This window comes from Hyperolius riggenbachi, chromosome 11, assembly GCF_040937935.1.
Source record: "Hyperolius riggenbachi isolate aHypRig1 chromosome 11, aHypRig1.pri, whole genome shotgun sequence".
NCBI classification, from domain to species: Eukaryota; Metazoa; Chordata; class Amphibia; order Anura; family Hyperoliidae; genus Hyperolius; species Hyperolius riggenbachi.
Genome location: NC_090656.1, coordinates 107,240,173 through 107,262,157, shown reverse-complemented (window position 1 = coordinate 107,262,157; position 21,985 = coordinate 107,240,173). Strand labels below are relative to the sequence as shown.

The 21,985-nt window shown below is 47.2% G+C and overlaps 9 non-coding genes across 9 annotated transcripts; 4 read left to right on the top strand and 5 right to left on the bottom strand.

Annotated features, from left to right (window-relative positions):
• Nucleotides 1–84: 84 nt before the first annotated feature.
• On the bottom strand, nt 85–158 carry TRNAT-CGU (transfer RNA threonine (anticodon CGU)). Its single transcript has one exon. It is a non-coding gene; the product is annotated as a tRNA-Thr (tRNA).
• Nucleotides 159–1,903: 1,745 nt separating this feature from the next.
• TRNAS-GCU (transfer RNA serine (anticodon GCU)) lies at nt 1,904–1,985 on the top strand. The gene has a single exon. It is a non-coding gene; the product is annotated as a tRNA-Ser (tRNA).
• A 373-nt stretch (nt 1,986–2,358) lies between these two features.
• TRNAT-UGU (transfer RNA threonine (anticodon UGU)) lies at nt 2,359–2,432 on the bottom strand. Its single transcript has one exon. It is a non-coding gene; the product is annotated as a tRNA-Thr (tRNA).
• Nucleotides 2,433–4,101: 1,669 nt separating this feature from the next.
• On the top strand, nt 4,102–4,183 carry TRNAS-GCU (transfer RNA serine (anticodon GCU)). The gene has a single exon. It is a non-coding gene; the product is annotated as a tRNA-Ser (tRNA).
• A 372-nt stretch (nt 4,184–4,555) lies between these two features.
• On the bottom strand, nt 4,556–4,629 carry TRNAT-CGU (transfer RNA threonine (anticodon CGU)). The gene has a single exon. It is a non-coding gene; the product is annotated as a tRNA-Thr (tRNA).
• Nucleotides 4,630–12,327: 7,698 nt separating this feature from the next.
• On the top strand, nt 12,328–12,409 carry TRNAS-GCU (transfer RNA serine (anticodon GCU)). Its single transcript has one exon. It is a non-coding gene; the product is annotated as a tRNA-Ser (tRNA).
• A 371-nt stretch (nt 12,410–12,780) lies between these two features.
• On the bottom strand, nt 12,781–12,854 carry TRNAT-CGU (transfer RNA threonine (anticodon CGU)). Its single transcript has one exon. It is a non-coding gene; the product is annotated as a tRNA-Thr (tRNA).
• Nucleotides 12,855–21,048: 8,194 nt separating this feature from the next.
• On the top strand, nt 21,049–21,130 carry TRNAS-GCU (transfer RNA serine (anticodon GCU)). The gene has a single exon. It is a non-coding gene; the product is annotated as a tRNA-Ser (tRNA).
• Nucleotides 21,131–21,502: 372 nt separating this feature from the next.
• Nucleotides 21,503–21,576, bottom strand: TRNAA-CGC (transfer RNA alanine (anticodon CGC)). Its single transcript has one exon. It is a non-coding gene; the product is annotated as a tRNA-Ala (tRNA).
• Nucleotides 21,577–21,985: the final 409 nt, after the last annotated feature.

The window sequence follows — 21,985 nt, the reverse complement described above, 5'->3', positions numbered from 1 at the left end:
CTAGTCAAAAAAAAAAAAGACGGCAGCATAGATACCTGCCCCCTTCTTCTCAGTTCCACCTGTTTTTAAAGGGAAACCATTGCAAGGCACTGCTGAGAGTTGAACTCAGGATCTCCTGTTTACGAGACAGGCGCTTTAACCAACTAAGCTACAGTGCCCCAAACCTCCAGCTAATTCATCCCAAGTCCATAGCAGCAGTTGCATATTATCCTTGTCAGCTCACCACTTGGATGATCTGTTCAGTACCAGTATCGGCTAGTAAGCTGCTCGTCATCACACTGAATGTACACATAGAGAAATCATATCATGATCAAAGGTTCTTCCTTCTATGTTTTGTTTTTAAAGAAATATGCAGAAAACCTTGTGCTAAATGTTAAAGAGTAACTGTCAGGCTGCAGAAGCTAATTTAAACCTCGATTCTCCTGTGTTAAACAGTTTAGAAGGAAGCCCAAAAGCAATTAGTGAAGATAAAAATCTCAGTTACCTTTGATGTGTGCTTATCAGCAAGGCTGTTATTCTTAAGAAGACGCAAGCCGCATACCATACTGCAAAGCATTCTGGGGCTCTCCCCTCGGCTGCTAATGAGACGTTACAGCAGCTTGTAATCGCTTAGCACTGATAAATCTCGGGCAGAGTAAATTGCAGGAGTCAGCTATTGTTCCAAGCCACATGGCTCATTAATATTCACTGCACACTGTGTTGTTCAAGTACAAGCTTATCTGTGATCAGGAAGCAGGCAGGACATGACGACACATTTGACAGAAAAACATGGAGCCTGCCATGAGCTGTCAGGAGCATCTATCTCTGCATATACTATATACAAATTCTGTGAAATCCAAACGTGGACAGTGAAATGCATATGTAATGTAAGTACAGCCAATCTTTAGCTACTGATATATGTGTTTATTTTCTCTGAGACCTTATACCTAACAGCTCCTCTTTAAGATGTGCTTCTTCTTTTGCACCACTCCTTGCAAGATGAAAGTGGCGGGCTGGCGGTAAAGCCTTTGCTGCTTTAAGAAATAGATCTTTTTGCTTAAAAGGAACCCGAGGTGTGAGACCTATGAAAGCTGCCTTATGTATTTCCTTTTAAACAATACCAGTTGCCTGGCAGTCTTGCTGATCTTTCTGGTCACTGGGGTCTAAATCACACACCTGGAACAAGCATGCAGCTAATCTTGTCAGATTTGTCTTAGACATCTGATCTGCATGCTTGTTCAGGGTCTATGGTTTAAAGAATTAGAGGCCGAGGACCAACAAGACAGCCAGGTAATGTGCATTATTTAAAAGAGAAATAAGCATGTCAGCCTCCCAATCCCTCCCACCTCGAGTTCCCTTTAACAGTGAATGAAAGATTTGAAGGGTGAACATCAAGATAACCCAACCAAGTCAAGTTCTGAGAACACTGCTTACTGAACTCATCCCTCTTGTACCCTTTGAAGAAGCCACTGCTTCATGTGTCAGCTTTCTGGGTAAATGTGTTCCCCTTCCTTCCCTTCTTTCCATGTAGCTAGGCTCACTTACTAATGTATAGCCAGTACCTTCACATTTCTAGGCCTCCAGCCGTTTGTTGAGTACATGGGTTTGTCTAGCATTCCTGTTATTGGATTTTTATGAGAGTTTTCTAGGGTATGTATTCTCTGTGAAGTCTGTTGAGTGGAAAGATCTTTGTTCAAGAGTGCACTATTGGACATCTTTGTGTAAGTTCCAGAGCTGCCTGATTGTGTGTATTTCAATGCAAACGTAATTGACCCATGCACTATTGGACATCTTTGTGTAAGTTCCAGAGCTGCCTGATTGTGTGTATTTCAATGCAAACGTAATTGACCCATGCACAGATTACAGTAGCTGAAGGCAATGCTAAATATCCCCATGCATCAACAGTGAAGCTGCTCGGCAATAAGATGAGGTGGCCGAGTGGTTAAGGCGATGGACTGCTAATCCATTGTGCTCTGCACGCATGGGTTCAAATCCCATCCTCGTTGAGCTTTGTATCCCAAAGCCAATGTTTTCTTCTCTGGCTCACCTTGGAAAGAAGCCCATGCCATGCAAAATAGAAAAAGACACCCACTCTAGAAAGCTAGGCAAGTTTGGGCAGTTGAGCCGGTCAGTCTCTTTCAGCAAGCTCTCTGACATATGCAGATGGCAGCAGAAAGTGCATTTCAATCGCAACTCTCAAGCTCTTTTATTTTTCCCATGCAAGTGCAAATAAATAGCCATTCTCCGGGGAATATTGCCTTCTAGAAGTAGTGGAACTGGAGCTGTCACTGTAGCTAGTCAAAAAAAAAAAAAGACGGCAGCATAGATACCTGCCCCCTTCTTCTCAGTTCCACCTGTTTTTAAAGGGAAACCATTGCAAGGCACTGCTGAGAGTTGAACTCAGGATCTCCTGTTTACAAGACAGGCGCTTTAACCAACTAAGCCACAGTGCCCCAAACCTGCAGCTAATTCATCCCAAGTCCATAGCAGCAGTTGCATATTATCCTTGTCAGCTCACCACTTGGATGATCTGTTCAGTACCAGTATCAGCTAGTAAGCTGCTCGTCATCACACTGAATGTACACATAGAGAAATCATATCATGATCAAAGGTTCTTCCTTCTATGTTTTGTTTTTAAAGAAATATGCAGAAAACCTTGTGCTAAATGTTAAAGAGTAACTGTCAGGCTGCAGAAGCTAATTTAAACCTCTATTCTCCTGTGTTAAACAGTTTAGAAGGAAGCCCAAAAGCAATTAGTGAAGATAAAAATCTCAGTTACCTTTGATGTGTGCTTATCAGCAAGGCTGTTATTCTTAAGAAGACGCAAGCCGCATACCATACTGCAAAGCATTCTGGGGCTCTCCCCTCGGCTGCTAATGAGACGTTACAGCAGCTTTTAATCGCTTAGCACTGATAAATCTCGGGCAGAGTACACTGCAGGAGTCAGCTATTGTTCCAAGCCACATGGCTCATTAATATTCACTGCACACTGTGTTGTTCAAGTACAAGCTTATCTGTGATCAGGAAGCAGGCAGGACATGACGACACATTTGACAGAAAAACATGGAGCCTGCCATGAGCTGTCAGGAGCATCTATCTCTGCATATACTATATACAAATTCTGTGAAATCCAAACGTGGACAGTGAAATGCATATGTAATGTAAGTACAGCCAATCTTTAGCTACTGATATATGTGTTTATTTTCTCTGAGACCTTATACCTAACAGCTCCTCTTTAAGATGTGCTTCTTCTTTTGCACCACTCCTTGCAAGATGAAAGTGGCGGGCTGGCGGTAAAGCCTTTGCTGCTTTAAGAAATAGATCTTTTTGCTTAAAAGGAACCCGAGGTGTGAGACCTATGAAAGCTGCCTTATGTATTTCCTTTTAAACAATACCAGTTGCCTGGCAGTCTTGCTGATCTTTCTGGTCACTGGGGTCTAAATCACACACCTGGAACAAGCATGCAGCTAATCTTGTCAGATTTGTCTTAGACATCTGATCTGCATGCTTGTTCAGGGTCTATGGTTTAAAGAATTAGAGGCCGAGGACCAACAAGACAGCCAGGTAATGTGCATTATTTAAAAGAGAAATAAGCATGTCAGCCTCCCAATCCCTCCCACCTCGAGTTCCCTTTAACAGTGAATGAAAGATTTGAAGGGTGAACATCAAGATAACCCAACCAAGTCAAGTTCTGAGAACACTGCTTACTGAACTCATCCCTCTTGTACCCTTTGAAGAAGCCACTGCTTCATGTGTCAGCTTTCTGGGTAAATGTGTTCCCCTTCCTTCCCTTCTTTCCATGTAGCTAGGCTCACTTACTAATGTATAGCCAGTACCTTCACATTTCTAGGCCTCCAGCCGTTTGTTGAGTACATGGGTTTGTCTAGCATTCCTGTTATTGGATTTTTATGAGAGTTTTCTAGGGTATGTATTCTCTGTGAAGTCTGTTGAGTGGAAAGATCTTTGTTCAAGAGTGCACTATTGGACATCTTTGTGTAAGTTCCAGAGCTGCCTGATTGTGTGTATTTCAATGCAAACGTAATTGACCCATGCACAGATTACAGTAGCTGAAGGCAATGCTAAATATCCCCAAGCATCAACGGTGACACTGCCTGGCAATAAGACGAGGTGGCCGAGTGGTTAAGGCGATGGACTGCTAATCCATTGTGCTCTGCACGCATGGGTTCAAATCCCATCATTGTCGAGCTTTGTATCCCAAAGCCAATGTTTTCTTCTCTGGCTCACCTTGGAAAGAAGCCCATGCCATGCAAAATAGAAAAAGACACCCACTCTAGAAAGCTAGGCAAGTTTGGGCAGTTGAGCCGGTCAGTCTCTTTCAGCAAGCTCTCTGACATATGCAGATGGCAGCAGAAAGTGCATTTCCATCGCAACTCTCAAGCTCTTTTATTTTTCCCATGCAAGTGCAAATAAATAGCCATTCTCCGGGGAATATTGCCTTCTAGAAGTAGTGGAACTGGAGCTGTCACTGTAGCTAGTCAAAAAAAAAAAAGACGGCAGCATAGATACCTGCCCCCTTCTTCTCAGTTCCACCTGTTTTTAAAGGGAAACCATTGCAAGGCACTGCTGAGAGTTGAACTCAGGATCTCCTGTTTACGAGACAGGCGCTTTAACCAACTAAGCCACAGTGCCCCAAACCTCCAGCTAATTCCTCCCAAGTCCATAGCAGCAGTTGCATATTATCCTTGTCAGCTCACCACTTGGATGATCTGTTCAGTACCAGTATCGGCTAGTAAGCTGCTCGTCATCACACTGAATGTACACATAGAGAAATCATATCATGATCAAAGGTTCTTCCTTCTATGTTTTGTTTTTAAAGAAATATGCAGAAAACCTTGTGCTAAATGTTAAAGAGTAACTGTCAGGCTGCATAAGCTAATTTAAACCTCTATTCTCCTGTGTTAAACAGTTTAGAAGGAAGCCCAAAAGCAATTAGTGAAGATAAAAATCTCAGTTACCTTTGATGTGTGCTTATCAGCAAGGCTGTTATTCTTAAGAAGACGCAAGCCGCATACCATACTGCAAAGCATTCTGGGGCTCTCCCCTCGGCTGCTAATGAGACGTTACAGCAGCTTGTAATCGCTTAGTGTCACGTTCCGTAACAACTAGTGAGGACAGAGAGTGACTGATCTCCGGAGATCTGCAGTATCGCCAGAAATACAGATATACCTGATTATAAGTGATCTGCAGTCTCACCGATAATCCGATATATATGCTAACCTCTGTCCACCCAAAATGGAGTGTAATGATTGGTGCAAACAGTAAATAGCGTATTGCTCTGTGGCGAGGGCCCACAGGGCACAGACTATTGTCCAGCGGCAAGGGCCCGCTGGCGGGGATGGTCGACAAGCAGGGGTCGGCAACAGGTAATCAGAAATACGAGGTACAGAATCAGGAGGCAGAGGCAGAGTCTTGAGGGCTAGCCGGGGTTCGGCAACAGAGATCAGAGATACGAGGTACAGAGACGGTAGGCAAGAGAGTGAACGAGGGCACAGCAAGGTAGGCAACGGGTAATCAGATAGGCAATAGTACAAAAGGATTAGACAAACTCAGAGTCGAGAACAGGCAAAAGATCAAAGGCACAGGTAAATACAATGGTATATTTCTTCCAGTACTTATATATTGGCGTAACCAATATATAAGTATACTGTGGATCCGAGAGCTAGCACAGAGTGTGATCGCTACAGCGGACACGGAGAACTGGCAGTCTGCTGCTTAAATGCAGACTGTCAGTCCAGGAACCCCCACCCCCCTGATGAGGTCAGCAAGGGGCGGGGAGTGCCTCAGCAGGGCGGATCAAGGCAGCCTCCTCCTTAGGGCATAAAGGGCCTGACGCTCCGTGCGTGAGCGCGTTGCCCTGCCCTGAGATGAGGACATGCGGCTGGAACGACCGCCGGCGCTGCCAGCTGACGCGGGCCGGAAGTTCGGGGATCCGGTGACGTCAGAGCCGAGAGCGGCGTCCACACTGCCAGCCGCCGGAGGGGTGAGTCTATGCCTGACATTACCCCTCCCCTGAGGCGTGGTCTCCGAACGCGCCAATGAAGGTTTATCAGGATGGGAATCGTGAAATTCCTGTATGAGTTCTTGTGCATGGAAATGATGTGCTGGTACCCAGGATCTCTCCTCAGGACCGTATCCTCTCCAATGAACCAGATACTGGAGAGAGTTCCTAACAAATCGAGAGTCTAGTATTCTCTCGACCTCATACTCAGGCTCACCGTCTACAATAACAGGAGGAGGACCAGAGTCCACATGCACCGCGGGTTTCAATAAAGACACATGAAATGTTCTTACCCCACGCATAGATTGGGGTAACGTTATCTGATAAGATACTTTATTGATTCTTTTAGCTACCGGATATGGACCTACGAATTTAGGCCCAAGTTTAGCTGATGGCTGCCGCAAAGCGATATGCCGAGTGGAGATCCAGACAAGATCCCCGGGAGAGAACTCCCACTCGGGTGAACGCTTTCGGTCAGCCTGTTGTTTCTGGAGGGAAACTGTTTTCTTTAAATTGGCATTCACTTCTCTCCAGCGAGATCTTAACGTCTCCTGCCAGGTCTCCAGGGCAGGAAAAGGAGAGGAACTGACAGGAAGGGGGGAAAACCTAGGAGATCTCCCATTAACAATCTGAAAAGGTGAAAACCCTGAGGAAGAGCTCCGAAGATTGTTGTGGGCAAATTCGGAGTATGGTAAGTATTGAACCCATTCCGTCTGATTGTCTGCCACATAACACCGGAGATACTGTTCCAGTGACTGGTTCACCCTCTCTGTCTGACCATTGGTCTGAGGGTGATAACCAGACGAAAATGAGAGCGTGATTCCTAGGACTCTGCAAAATTCCTTCCAAAATTCCGAGACAAACTGTACCCCCCTGTCAGACACTATATTCTCCGGGACCCCATGAAGGCGAAGGATGTGGATCACAAACAGATCTGCCAGTTCCTTGGCAGAAGGAAATTTTTTCAATGGCACAAAATGAGCCATTTTAGAAAATCGATCGACAATAACCCAAATCACCGTATTACCATCTGAAGAAGGTAATTCCCCTACGAAATCCATGGATATGTGAGTCCAGGGCTCGGAGGGTATGGGTAGGGGTTGGAGGGTACCTACTGGAGATATATGTGAGGGTTTGCTCCGTGAGCATACTGTACAAGAGACAACAAACTCCTCGACATCCCTCCTCCAATTGGGCCACCAGACACTTCTAGATAACAATTCTCTGGTTCTGGCTACTCCAGGATGACCTGCCAGTTTGGATGAATGAAACAGCTGTAACACTTGTAACCTAAACTGTAAAGGAACAAACATCAGATCAGGAGGTTTTCCTGCCGGACTGTCTGATTGATGAGGAAGAAGAACAGAGGCCAGATCCTCCCTTGAGTCTATACAAGCCAACACCACTTTCTCCGATAAAATTGGATCTGGTTCAGAGGGCAATACCGATTCTATGTCAAAGCATCGGGAAAGAGCATCTGCTTTGACATTTTTGCTTCCCGGTTTAAACGTGATAATAAAATCAAACCTGGAAAAAAATAAAGACCACCGTGCCTGTCTAGGATTTAACCTCTTAGCCCCCTTCAGATACTCTAAATTCTTATGATCCGTATATACTGTGATCACATGTTCTGCCCCCTCAAGCCAGTGTCGCCACTCCTCAAAAGCCAATTTCACAGCAAGCAATTCCCTGTTCCCGATATCATAATTTTTTTCTGCCTCAGAAAATTTTTTCGAAAAAAAAGCGCAAGGATGGAGTCTTCCCTGTGACCCGGTGTATTGTGATAAGACTGCCCCAACCCCAATCTCAGATGCGTCTACTTCCACGATAAACGGCCTGGAAGAATCGACGTGATGCAGAATGGGGGCGGAACAGAAGGCTGTCTTAAGACTTTGAAAGGCGGAGATGGCCTCGGAAGACCAATTGACGGTGTTAGCCCCTTTTCTTGTCATATCAGTAAGAGGGGCTATCAAAGCGGCATACCCTCTTATGAATTTTCTGTAATAATTAGAAAAGCCCAAAAACCGTTGTAAGGCCTTCAGCCCAACCGGTTGAGGCCAGTTCAATACAGCCGTGACCTTGCTGTTATCCATTGATAACCCGGAACTAGAAATTATATAACCTAAGAATGGTACCTCAGTGACCTCAAACAAACATTTTTCCAATTTGGCATATAATGAATTCTCACGTAATTTGAGCAAAACATACTGAACCTGTGACCGATGTTCCTTGATATCATGAGAAAAAATCAGAATGTCATCTAAATAAACGACCACAAACCTCCCCACAACGTCCCTGAAAATGTCATTAACCAGCTCCTGGAAGACAGCGGGGGCATTACACAGGCCAAAAGGCATGACCGTATATTCGTAATGCCCGTCCTGAGTGTTGAACGCCGTCTTCCATTCGTCCCCCTGTCTAATTCTGACCAAATTGTAGGCTCCCCTAAGATCCAACTTAGTAAATATCTGGGCACCAGTGACCTGATTAAAAAGATCGTCGATCAGGGGAAGCGGGTAACGATTCTTAATCGTGATTGCGTTGAGAGCTCTGTAGTCAATACAAGGACGTAGCCCACCATCTTTTTTTTTCACAAAAAAAAACCCTGCCCCAGCGGGTGACCTAGAGGGTCGAATGAACCCCTTTTCCAAGTTCTCCCGGATGTATTCTCTCATGGCCACTTTCTCGGGACCAGTGAGATTATAAAGGTGACCCCTGGGAGGCATGGTTCCAGGTCTGAGTTCAATCGGGCAGTCATACGGTCTGTGAGGTGGCAGTGAATCAGCAGACCGTGGACAAAACACATCGGCATAAGATACATAAGGCTGAGGGAGGCCCTGAAGAACTAAATGAGTAGAACGGAGCGGGATTTGGGAAATACAATGCTCCTGACAGTAGGGTGACCAGGATAGTAATTGCCCAGAGGCCCAATCAATCTGTGGGGAATGCAGACGTAGCCATGGCAAGCCCAAAATAATAGGACAGGATGGCATTCTAATGAGATAGAATCGTAACTTCTCACAGTGTAGAACCCCCACATTACAAGTTAATTCAGGTGTGACAGAGACAGGCAAACTATCCTGCAATGGTGAATCGTCAATGGCCGTGACTATGATATGCTTCTCTAAAGGAATGACTGGTATGCCCATCTTTAGAGCCAGATTAGAATCCATAAAATTGGCTGCAGCGCCTGTGTCAATAAAAGCCTGCAGTAAATAGTCTTGTTTATTCCAGGAGATGGAAATGGGTAATACGACCTTATCTCTGGGAGGTACAGAATTCTCGCCCAGGGTAGTACCTCCGACTAACCCTAGGCGGAGAAGTTTTCCGCCTTCCTGGAACAAACAGACGCGATATGACCTTTCTCCCCACAATAAAGACATAGACCCTCTTTTCTCCTTCTTAACTTTTCTGTCTCCGATAGTTTGGAGTGACCCAGTTGCATGGGCTCGTCAGAGGGAGGAGAACTAGGAAGACTCATGGGAGGCTGGAGTCGCATAATGGGTCGCTGTCTAGATGACTTGTGAAAACGTACCCTGCGATCGATCTTAATAGCAAGACTTATGGCCTCATCCAGGGTTCTGGGTTCGGGATGACTTAACATCAACTCAGATACGGAGTCAGCCAACCCAGTCAAAAACCTATCTAGAAGAGACTGTGCCTCCCACCTGGTGGAGAATGACCACTTGCGGAACTCCGCAGCATAAGTCTCAACAGAGTTCTGACCCTGTCTGAGTCTTTTCAATTTCATTTCAGCCGTGGCAGCAATATCTGGGTCGTCATATACCACCGCCATGGCTTCGAAAAACTTCTCAACAGAGGTAAGGGCCTCATGACCTAAGGGTAAGCTATAGGCCCAGGTCTGTGAGTTGCCCTGTAGGAGGGTCTTTATAAGCGTGACCTTTTGTAATTCAGAACCAGATGAAATGGGACGCATCAAAAAATATGACTGACAGCGATCTCGAAAGTTTCGGAAATCAGCACGTTCCCCTGAAAACGGTATGGGCAACGGCATCTTAGGTTCGACAGGTGCTATAGGAGCGGGAACACCTGGCGCCTGCAAGTTTTGCACAATCTCTGTTAATCGGTTGAGCTGGACCTGTTGGTCTTTAATGGTCTGATCCAATTGAGCAACAACCGTCATCAGAGTATTAACCTGCTGGACCAGGGCTTCCATGTTAATTGGTCCGCTGTACTGTCACGTTCCGTAACAACTAGTGAGGACAGAGAGTGACTGATCTCCGGAGATCTGCAGTATCGCCAGAAATACAGATATACCTGATTATAAGTGATCTGCAGTCTCACCGATAATCCGATATATATGCTAACCTCTGTCCACCCAAAATGGAGTGTAATGATTGGTGCAAACAGTAAATAGCGTATTGCTCTGTGGCGAGGGCCCACAGGGCACAGACTATTGTCCAGCGGCAAGGGCCCGCTGGCGGGGATGGTCGACAAGCAGGGGTCGGCAACAGGTAATCAGAAATACGAGGTACAGAATCAGGAGGCAGAGGCAGAGTCTTGAGGGCTAGCCGGGGTTCGGCAACAGAGATCAGAGATATGAGGTACAGAGACGGTAGGCAAGAGAGTGAACGAGGGCACAGCAAGGTAGGCAACGGGTAATCAGATAGGCAACAGTACAAAAGGATTAGACAAACTCAGAGTCGAGAACAGGCAAAAGATCAAAGGCACAGGTAAATACAATGGTATATTTCTTCCAGTACTTATATATTGGCGTAACCAATATATAAGTATACTGTGGATCCGAGAGCTAGCACAGAGTGTGATCGCTACAGCGGACACGGAGAACTGGCAGTCTGCTGCTTAAATGCAGACTGTCAGTCCAGGAACCCCCACCGCCCTGATGAGGTCAGCAAGGGGCGGGGAGTGCCTCAGCAGGGCGGATCAAGGCAGCCTCCTCCTTAGGGCATAAAGGGCCTGACGCTCCGTGCGTGAGCGCGTTGCCCTGCCCTGAGATGAGGACATGCGGCTGGAACGACCGCCGGCGCTGCCAGCTGACGCGGGCCGGAAGTTCGGGGATCCGGTGACGTCAGAGCCGAGAGCGGCGTCCACACTGCCAGCCGCCGGAGGGGTGAGTCTATGCCTGACACTTAGCACTGATAAATCTCGGGCAGAGTACACTGCAGGAGTCAGCTATTGTTCCAAGCCACATGGCTCATTAATATTCACTGCACACTGTGTTGTTCAAGTACAAGCTTATCTGTGATCAGGAAGCAGGCAGGACATGACGACACATTTGACAGAAAAACATGGAGCCTGCCATGAGCTGTCAGGAGCATCTATCTCTGCATATACTATATACAAATTCTGTGAAATCCAAACGTGGACAGTGAAATGCATATGTAATGTAAGTACAGCCAATCTTTAGCTACTGATATATGTGTTTATTTTCTCTGAGACCTTATACCTAACAGCTCCTCTTTAAGATGTGCTTCTTCTTTTGCACCACTCCTTGCAAGATGAAAGTGGCGGGCTGGCGGTAAAGCCTTTGCTGCTTTAAGAAATAGATCTTTTTGCTTAAAAGGAACCCGAGGTGTGAGACCTATGAAAGCTGCCTTATGTATTTCCTTTTAAACAATACCAGTTGCCTGGCAGTCTTGCTGATCTTTCTGGTCACTGGGGTCTAAATCACACACCTGGAACAAGCATGCAGCTAATCTTGTCAGATTTGTCTTAGACATCTGATCTGCATGCTTGTTCAGGGTCTATGGTTTAAAGAATTAGAGGCCGAGGACCAAAAAGACAGCCAGGTAATGTGCATTATTTAAAAGAGAAATAAGCATGTCAGCCTCCCAATCCCTCCCACCTCGAGTTCCCTTTAACAGTGAATGAAAGATTTGAAGGGTGAACATCAAGATAACCCAACCAAGTCAAGTTCTGAGAACACTGCTTACTGAACTCATCCCTCTTGTACCCTTTGAAGAAGCCACTGCTTCATGTGTCAGCTTTCTGGGTAAATGTGTTCCCCTTCCTTCCCTTCTTTCCATGTAGCTAGGCTCACTTACTAATGTATAGCCAGTACCTTCACATTTCTAGGCCTCCAGCCGTTTGTTGAGTACATGGGTTTGTCTAGCATTCCTGTTATTGGATTTTTATGAGAGTTTTCTAGGGTATGTATTCTCTGTGAAGTCTGTTGAGTGGAAAGATCTTTGTTCAAGAGTGCACTATTGGACATCTTTGTGTAAGTTCCAGAGCTGCCTGATTGTGTGTATTTCAATGCAAACGTAATTGACCCATGCACAGATTACAGTAGCTGAAGGCAATGCTAAATATCCCCAAGCATCAACGGTGAAACTGCCTGGCAATAAGCCGAGGTGGCCGAGTGGTTAAGGCGATGGACTGCTAATCCATTGTGCTCTGCATGCATGGGTTCAAATCCCATCATTGTCGAGCTTTGTATCCCAAAGCCAATGTTTTCTTCTCTGGCTCACCTTGGAAAGAAGCCCATGCCATGCAAAATAGAAAAAGACACCCACTCTAGAAAGCTAGGCAAGTTTGGGCAGTTGAGCCGGTCAGTCTCTTTCAGCAAGCTCTCTGACATATGCAGATGGCAGCAGAAAGTGCATTTCCATCGCAACTCTCAAGCTCTTTTATTTTTCCCATGCAAGTGCAAATAAATAGCCATTCTCCGGGGAATATTGCCTTCTAGAAGTAGTGGAACTGGAGCTGTCACTGTAGCTAGTCAAAAAAAAAAAAGACGGCAGCATAGATACCTGCCCCCTTCTACTCAGTTCCACCTGTTTAAAAGGGAAACCATTGCAAGGCACTGCTGAGAGTTGAACTCAGGATCTCCTGTTTACGAGACAGGCGCTTTAACCAACTAAGCCACAGTGCCCCAAACCTCCAGCTACTTCATCCCAAGTCCATAGCAGCAGTTGCATATTATCCTTGTCAGCTCACCACTTGGATGATCTGTTCAGTACCAGTATCGGCTAGTAAGCTGCTCGTCATCACACTGAATGTACACATAGAGAAATCATATCATGATCAAAGGTTCTTCCTTCTATGTTTTGTTTTTAAAGAAATATGCAGAAAACCTTGTGCTAAATGTTAAAGAGTAACTGTCAGGCTGCAGAAGCTAATTTAAACCTCTATTCTCCTGTGTTAAACAGTTTAGAAGGAAGCCCAAAAGCAATTAGTGAAGATAAAAATCTCAGTTACCTTTGATGTGTGCTTATCAGCAAGGCTGTTATTCTTAAGAAGACGCAAGCCGCATACCATACTGCAAAGCATTCTGGGGCTCTCCCCTCGGCTGCTAATGAGACGTTACAGCAGCTTGTAATCGCTTAGCACTGATAAATCTCGGGCAGAGTACACTGCAGGAGTCAGCTATTGTTCCAAGCCACATGGCTCATTAATATTCACTGCACACTGTGTTGTTCAAGTACAAGCTTATCTGTGATCAGGAAGCAGGCAGGACATGACGACACATTTGACAGAAAAACATGGAGCCTGCCATGAGCTGTCAGGAGCATCTATCTCTGCATATACTATATACAAATTCTGTGAAATCCAAACGTGGACAGTGAAATGCATATGTAATGTAAGTACAGCCAATCTTTAGCTACTGATATATGTGTTTATTTTCTCTGAGACCTTATACCTAACAGCTCCTCTTTAAGATGTGCTTCTTCTTTTGCACCACTCCTTGCAAGATGAAAGTGGCGGGCTGGCGGTAAAGCCTTTGCTGCTTTAAGAAATAGATCTTTTTGCTTAAAAGGAACCCGAGGTGTGAGACCTATGAAAGCTGCCTTATGTATTTCCTTTTAAACAATACCAGTTGCCTGGCAGTCTTGCTGATCTTTCTGGTCACTGGGGTCTAAATCACACACCTGGAACAAGCATGCAGCTAATCTTGTCAGATTTGTCTTAGACATCTGATCTGCATGCTTGTTCAGGGTCTATGGTTTAAAGAATTAGAGGCCGAGGACCAACAAGACAGCCAGGTAATGTGCATTATTTAAAAGAGAAATAAGCATGTCAGCCTCCCAATCCCTCCCACCTCGAGTTCCCTTTAACAGTGAATGAAAGATTTGAAGGGTGAACATCAAGATAACCCAACTGTGAGAACGCGGAAGAGCCGCCGCCATGATCCGGCGGCAGGCGGCTCCTTCCGCGTACAGACGCTTACCACACACGGAGAGGCTGCCGCCTCTCCTCTGCATGAGGCGGCTCTCTCCGGGCAAGCGTCGGCAGGGCACGCAGAAACCGCCGCGTGGGACGCGGCGGTTGCTGCCCATAACCCCGCTGCGGAGACTCCGCAGAGCGGGGCAGCTGGAGCTGGGACATGTAGTCCCTCAGGAGTAAGAGTGACGCGCGCGTGCGCACTCAGACATAATTTATGATTTCCTGAGGAGAGTCAGCTGACCAGGCTGGTCAGCTGACGCCAGCACCTCTCCCTATTGGTTCAGCACTTAGGGAGGTGCTGAAAGGCATTTAGGTATATATATTGCCGGCTGTTCATTTGTTCCTTGTCTGGCGTTGCGTTCACATACGTGGGAGCACCCAGATCCGTTAGTCAGATCCGTTAGTGTGCCGGGACCAGCTGGAGCTGTAATCCTACACTAAGCTAGATTTTGTTGATAGCTTAAAGTACTAGTTTGATTGTGATTATATGTTATGACCTTTGCCTGCCTCGACTATCCTTCTGAACTCTGACCTTGTACCTCGTTATTCTGATACCTGTTGCCGAACCCTGCCTGTACCTAGACTCCGCCTCTGCCTCCTGATTTTGTACTCCGATATTTCTGATACCTGTTGCCAAACCCTGCCTGCACCTAGACTCCGCCTCTGCCTACTGTATCTGTACCTTATCTGTCAGTGTGTTTACGACTTGGCTTGCCCGACCTCGAGAACCGACCTCACGATTGGAGGCGGTTCCTTGTCCCGTTAGTGACACTTACGCCTGAGTGTCACTTTCGGACTTTCCTTCCCACTGTAAGTCTGACTCCTCCCGCCTCGGAGAGCTCAGACCTGTGGAAGGAATCTGTGCAGTTCTCCTTGCTGCACTGAGGCTTGTCCTCCATATTACTGTTGCACCAATCACTACACTCTACTCAGGTGGCCAGAGGTTAGCTAGTATATTGGATTATCGGTGATACTGCAGATCACATATAATCTGATATACGTCTGTATTTCCCGTGATACTGCAGTTCACCGGTAATCAGACCTCTCTGTGCTTCACCGAGCGTTACAGAACGCCAGACCAAAAATACTGATGGAACGCACTGATCCTCTGACTGTGCTTGCCACTTCGGTGGATAGCATTCATCAAGCACTAGGCCAGCACAAAGCCTTAATTGATGCCTTATCAGGCTCTGTGAGAACCCTCCAGACATCAGTTGATTCAGTGCGATCCCCTCCTAGTGATGACATCCGTATGCCTGTCCCTGATAAATTTTCCGGCCACAAGTCTGACTTCCGGAATTTCAGGAGTAGAGTGTTGTCATATTTTGAGTTAAGGCCCCGATCCTCGGGGACTGAGACCCAACGGGTCATTTTCGTTAAAACTTTGTTGACTGGGGACTCCCAGTCGTGGGCATACAACCTGCCCGCTACCGATACTGCCTTGACCTCAGTGGAGGAATTCTTTAAGGCCATGGCCATAATCTATGACGACCCTGATCTTGCTGCGTCCTCAGAGCGGAAGCTCAAACTCTTACGGCAAGGCAGAGGGTCGGTCGAGGATTATGCGGCAGAGTTCCGTAGGTGGTCGGTCACCTCGAGATTTGATAATTTTGCCCTCATGGACTACTTCCTGTCTGGGTTGTCGGAAGAGGTTTCCGACCTAATGTTGACTGTGCCCGAGCCCAAAACAGTTGACGAAGCCATATCGTCAGCCATTCGAGTAGATCGCAGGCTACGCCATCAGAGGCAGGCTAGGAGTAGTCACCGGGTCAGGGTGACTTCGTACACAGTACCGGCTGTTGCATCCCCAGTAACAACAACTCCGTCTGTCTCGACCTCTCCGGCCTTGCCTCCACCAGAGCCAATGCAAATTGGTCGATCTAAGCTGACCCAGGTGGAGCGGAGGAGGAGAATGAAGGAACAACTGTGCCTATACTGTGCAGAGGCAGGGCATAGGGTGCGAAACTGTCCTAACAGGTCGGGAAACGGGTCTGCCTAGGAGTAGTGGGGGGTGACACCCTAGGCACACAATTTTCACCCCTTAAGGAGAAAAAACTGCTTCTCCCCTGTACGATTACATGGGAGAATAAGTCAGTAGCCACTGAAGCATTTATTGATTCCGGCTCAGCGGCTAATTTTATGAATCTTGCATTTGCTCAGGAGTTGGGTATTCCCCTCATTCCAGTGAATCCCCCCATTCAGGTCACGGCAGTGGACGATTCCCCGCTGCAACGGGAACGCCCACTGTCACAGACTCCGGAGGTGAAAGTCACCATAGGGGTACTGCATGGGGAACTATTACGTTTCTTTGTGTTACACATGTCCACCTCCACTATTATCCTAGGCATGCCGTGGTTGCAAACCCATTCGCCGCAAATAGACTGGGCCACGGGGCAGTTAACCTCCTGGTCACCGCATTGTTTCCAACAGTGTTTGGGAAAATTGACATTGGGACAAACCCAAGTTCAGGTGGGAGGTGTGCCAGATCAGTACTCTGAATATGCCGACGTATTTTGTCCCAAGGCAGCTGACAAACTGCCCCCACATCGGCCATTCGACTGTCCCATCGACCTCCGTTCAGGTTGTGTTCCTCCCCGGGGCCATCTGTATAATTTGTCGGGACCCGAGAAAGTGGCCATGGGAGAATATATCCGTGAGAACCTAGCCAAGGGCTTCATTCGGCCATCTCGGTCACCCGCCGGGGCAGGGTTCTTCTTTGTTAAGAAAAAAGATGGGGGGTTACGGCCATGTATCGACTACCGGGGGCTTAATAAGATCACAGTAAAGAATCGCTACCCGTTGCCCTTAATAGATGACCTTTTTACACAGGTCACGGAGGCTAGGATATTCTCGAAACTGGATTTAAGGGGGGCATACAATCTTGTACGGATCAGAAAGGGTGACGAATGGAAAACGGCCTTCAATACTCCGGACGGGCATTACGAGTACCTGGTGATGCCCTTTGGGTTATGTAATGCCCCGGCCGTTTTTCAGGAACTTATTAATGAGGTCTTTAGAGAAGTGTTGGGGAAGTTCGTTCTGGTTTACCTCGACGACATTCTTATATTTTCTAACAATCTTTCTGATCACAGAACTCATGTCAGATGGGTATTGAACAAGCTGAGGCAGAATTTATTATATGCTAAGTTGGAAAAATGCATCTTCGAGGTCACGTCGGTAGCTTTCCTGGGATATATAATCTCTACCTCGGGCCTGTCTATGGACCCTGCTAAGGTCTCCGCAGTCTTGGAGTGGCCGCAGCCGGTGGGGTTAAAGTCTTTACAACGTTTCTTGGGGTTTGCAAACTACTATAGAAGGTTTATTAAGGGGTACTCTACAGTAGTTGCACCCCTCACCAGTCTTACTAAGAAGGGGGCAGACACCACTCACTGGTCTCCCGAGGCCGTACAGGCATTCACCGTTCTAAAAAGATTGTTCTGTTCGGCACCCATATTGAGGCATGTGAACACTTCTTTTCCATTTATAGTTGAGGTAGACGCCTCAGAAGTTGGAGTGGGGGCTGTGCTGTCTCAACGTTCAGGTCTTCAGGGGAGATTACACCCGTGTGCCTATTTCTCCCGAAGGTTCTCTCCGGCAGAGAAAAACGATGATATAGGTAATAGGGAGCTCCTTGCCATCAAATTAGCCTTCGAGGAGTGGCGTCATTGGCTGGAAGGAGCGGAGCACACGATCATGGTTTATACCGACCACAAGAATCTCGAGTACATCGAGGGGGCTAAAAGATTAAGCCCCCGACAGGCTCGATGGTCGTTATTTTTTTCGAGGTTCACATTCTTGATTACATACACTCCTGGTAGTAAAAATACCAAGGCAGATGCACTCTCTAGGTGTTTTGAACCAGAAACAGCACAGCCCTCTGTTCCTGAGACCATTGTTCCACGGAAGTTGGTGCTAGCCGCTACCGAGACGTGGGAGAACTGGAAGGAAACTTTGGGTCCTTTCCAGCAGGATGTCCCAGAAGGAAAACCTGAGGGGGTTTTGTTTATCCCGCTGCCCTTTCGGCTCCAGATCTTGGAGTTGGTTCACTCACACAAGAATGCGGGACATCCTGGGGCGTCTAGGACACAAGATCTCGTGGCAAGGTGTGCGTGGTGGCCCTCTCTGGCAGCCGACTGCAAGGAGTTTGTCAGGGAATGTGCGGTGTGCGCAAAAAGCAAGCCCTCCCGGCTGGCGTCTGTTGGTACTTTACAGCCTTTGCCCACCCCGAGTGAGCCATGGACCCACTTGTCCATGGATTTTGTGGGGGAGCTTCCGAGGTCGGAGGGCATGTCGGTCATCTGGGTGGTAGTCGACCGCTTTAGTAAAATGGCCCATTTCGTGCCCTTGAAAGGACTCCCCTCGGCCCAGGAATTGGCCGACCTGTTCATCACTCATATTTTCCGGTTGCATGGCATCCCGGAGGACATAGTTTCCGATCGGGGAGTCCAGTTTGTCTCAAAATTTTGGAGGGCATTCTGTCGCCAAATGGGCATGGGACTGTCATTTTCGTCGGGTTACCACCCACAGACTAATGGCCAAACTGAGAGGGTCAACCAGTCTTTAGAGCAATTCTTACGATGTTACGTGGCTGAAGCGCAGAATGATTGGGTTAAATTCTTACCTTACGCAGAATTTGCGCACAATAACTTAAAGAGTTCTTCCTCGGGGTTCTGTCCGTTCCAGATAGTGACCGGGAAGTTACCTAAGTTTTCCCCGCTGCCGGTTGCGTCCAGTCCGTTCCCAGCCTTGGAGGCCTGGCAGAGGACATTTAGGGTCATGTGGAGGACCATAAAAGACAACCTTGTGAGAGCATTTCAGACTCAGAAAAGTCAGGCTGACAAGAGACGCTCGTTAGAGTGGAAATTCCAACCAGGAGATTTGGTTTGGGTGTCAACCCGTCACCTGACCCTGAAACAACCTTCTGACAAACTTGGTCCCAGGTTCGTGGGCCCATTCCCAGTTAATAGGAAGATCAACAATGTCACATATACCATTAATCTTCCTACCAGCATGCGTGGAGTGAGGTCCTTTCACGTATCACTTCTCAAACCCGCAGTCCAGGTGGGCCCCACTCCTCCTCCTCCTGTCTTAGTCGATGCCCAACCCGAGTATGAGGTGGAGAAGATCATTGACTCACGTACTGTACAAAACTCGGTGCAGTATCTCGTACATTGGAAGGGGTACGGCATTGAGGAAAGGCAATGGGTACCTGGGAACCGTATGCATGCGGATGACTTGGTTAGGGAATTTCATGCTTTACATCCAGGGAAACCTGGAAGGAGCTGTCCGGAGTCCACTCCTCGGGGGGGGGGGGGTACTGTGAGAACGCGGAAGAGCCGCCGCCATGATCCGGCGGCAGGCGGCTCCTTCCGCGTACAGACGCTTACCACACACGGAGAGGCTGCCGCCTCTCCTCTGCATGAGGCGGCTCTCTCCGGGCAAGCGTCGGCAGGGCACGCAGAAACCGCCGCGTGGGACGCGGCGGTTGCTGCCCATAACCCCGCTGCGGAGACTCCGCAGAGCGGGGCAGCTGGAGCTGGGACATGTAGTCCCTCAGGAGTAAGAGTGACGCGCGCGCGCGCGCGCACTCAGACATAATTTATGATTTCCTGAGGAGAGTCAGCTGACCAGGCTGGTCAGCTGACGCCAGCACCTCTCCCTATTGGTTCAGCACTTAGGGAGGTGCTGAAAGGCATTTAGGTATATATATTGCCGGCTGTTCATTTGTTCCTTGTCTGGCGTTGCGTTCACATACGTGGGAGCACCCAGATCCGTTAGTCAGATGCGTTAGTGTGCCGGGACCAGCTGGAGCTGTAATCCTACACTAAGCTAGATTTTGTTGATAGCTTAAAGTACTAGTTTGATTGTGATTATATGTTATGACCTTTGCCTGCCTCGACTATCCTTCTGAACTCTGACCTTGTACCTCGTTATTCTGATACCTGTTGCCGAACCCTGCCTGTACCTAGACTCCGCCTCTGCCTCCTGATTTTGTACTCCGATATTTCTGATACCTGTTGCCAAACCCTGCCTGCACCTAGACTCCGCCTCTGCCTACTGTATCTGTACCTTATCTGTCAGTGTGTTTACGACTTGGCTTGCCCGACCTCGAGAACCGACCTCACGATTGGAGGCGGTTCCTTGTCCCGTTAGTGACACTTACGCCTGAGTGTCACTTTCGGACTTTCCTTCCCACTGTAAGTCTGACTCCTCCCGCCTCGGAGAGCTCAGACCTGTGGAAGGAATCTGTGCAGTTCTCCTTGCTGCACTGAGGCTTGTCCTCCATATTACTGTTGCACCAATCACTACACTCTACTCAGGTGGCCAGAGGTTAGCTAGTATATTGGATTATCGGTGATACTGCAGATCACATATAATCTGATATACGTCTGTATTTCCCGTGATACTGCAGTTCACCGGTAATCAGACCTCTCTGTGCTTCACCGAGCGTTACACCAACCAAGTCAAGTTCTGAGAACACTGCTTACTGAACTCATCCCTCTTGTACCCTTTGAAGAAGCCACTGCTTCATGTGTCAGCTTTCTGGGTAAATGTGTTCCCCTTCCTTCCCTTCTTTCCATGTAGCTAGGCTCACTTACTAATGTATAGCCAGTACCTTCACATTTCTAGGCCTCCAGCCGTTTGTTGAGTACATGGGTTTGTCTAGCATTCCTGTTATTGGATTTTTATGAGAGTTTTCTAGGGTATGTATTCTCTGTGAAGTCTGTTGAGTGGAAAGATCTTTGTTCAAGAGTGCACTATTGGACATCTTTGTGTAAGTTCCAGAGCTGCCTGATTGTGTGTATTTCAATGCAAACGTAATTGACCCATGCACAGATTACAGTAGCTGAAGGCAATGCTAAATATCCCCATGCATCAACGGTGAAACTGCCTGGCAATAAGACGAGGTGGCAGAGTGGTTAAGGCGATGGACTGCTAATCCATTGTGCTCTGCACGCATGGGTTCAAATCCCATCATTGTCGAGCTTTGTATCCCAAAGCCAATGTTTTCTTCTCTGGCTCACCTTGGAAAGAAGCCCATGCCATGCAAAATAGAAAAAGACACCCACTCTAGAAAGCTAGGCAAGTTTGGGCAGTTGAGCCGGTCAGTCTCTTTCAGCAAGCTCTCTGACATATGCAGATGGCAGCAGAAAGTGCATTTCAATCGCAACTCTCAAGCTCTTTTATTTTTCCCATGCAAGTGCAAATAAATAGCCATTCTCCGGGGAATATTGCCTTCTAGAAGTAGTGGAACTGGAGCTGTCATTGTAGCTAGTCAAAAAAAAAAAAGACGGCAGCATAGATACCTGCCCCCTTCTTCTCAGTTCCACCTGTTTTTAAAGGGAAACCATTGCAAGGCACTGCTGAGAGTTGAACTCAGGATCGCCTGTTTGCGAGACAGGCGCCTTAACCAACTAAGCCACAGTGCCCCAAACCTCCAGCTAATTCATCCCAAGTCCATAGCAGCAGTTGCATATTATCCTTGTCAGCTCACCACTTGGATGATCTGTTCAGTACCAGTATCGGCTAGTAAGCTGCTCGTCATCACACTGAATGTACACATAGAGAAATCATATCATGATCAAAGGTTCTTCCTTCTATGTTTTGTTTTTAAAGAAATATGCAGAAAACCTTGTGCTAAATGTTAAAGAGTAACTGTCAGGCTGCAGAAGCTAATTTAAACCTCTATTCTCCTGTGTTAAACAGTTTAGAAGGAAGCCCAAAAGCAATTAGTGAAGATAAAAATCTCAGTTACCTTTGATGTGTGCTTATCAGCAAGGCTGTTATTCTTAAGAAGACGCAAGCCGCATACCATACTGCAAAGCATTCTGGGGCTCT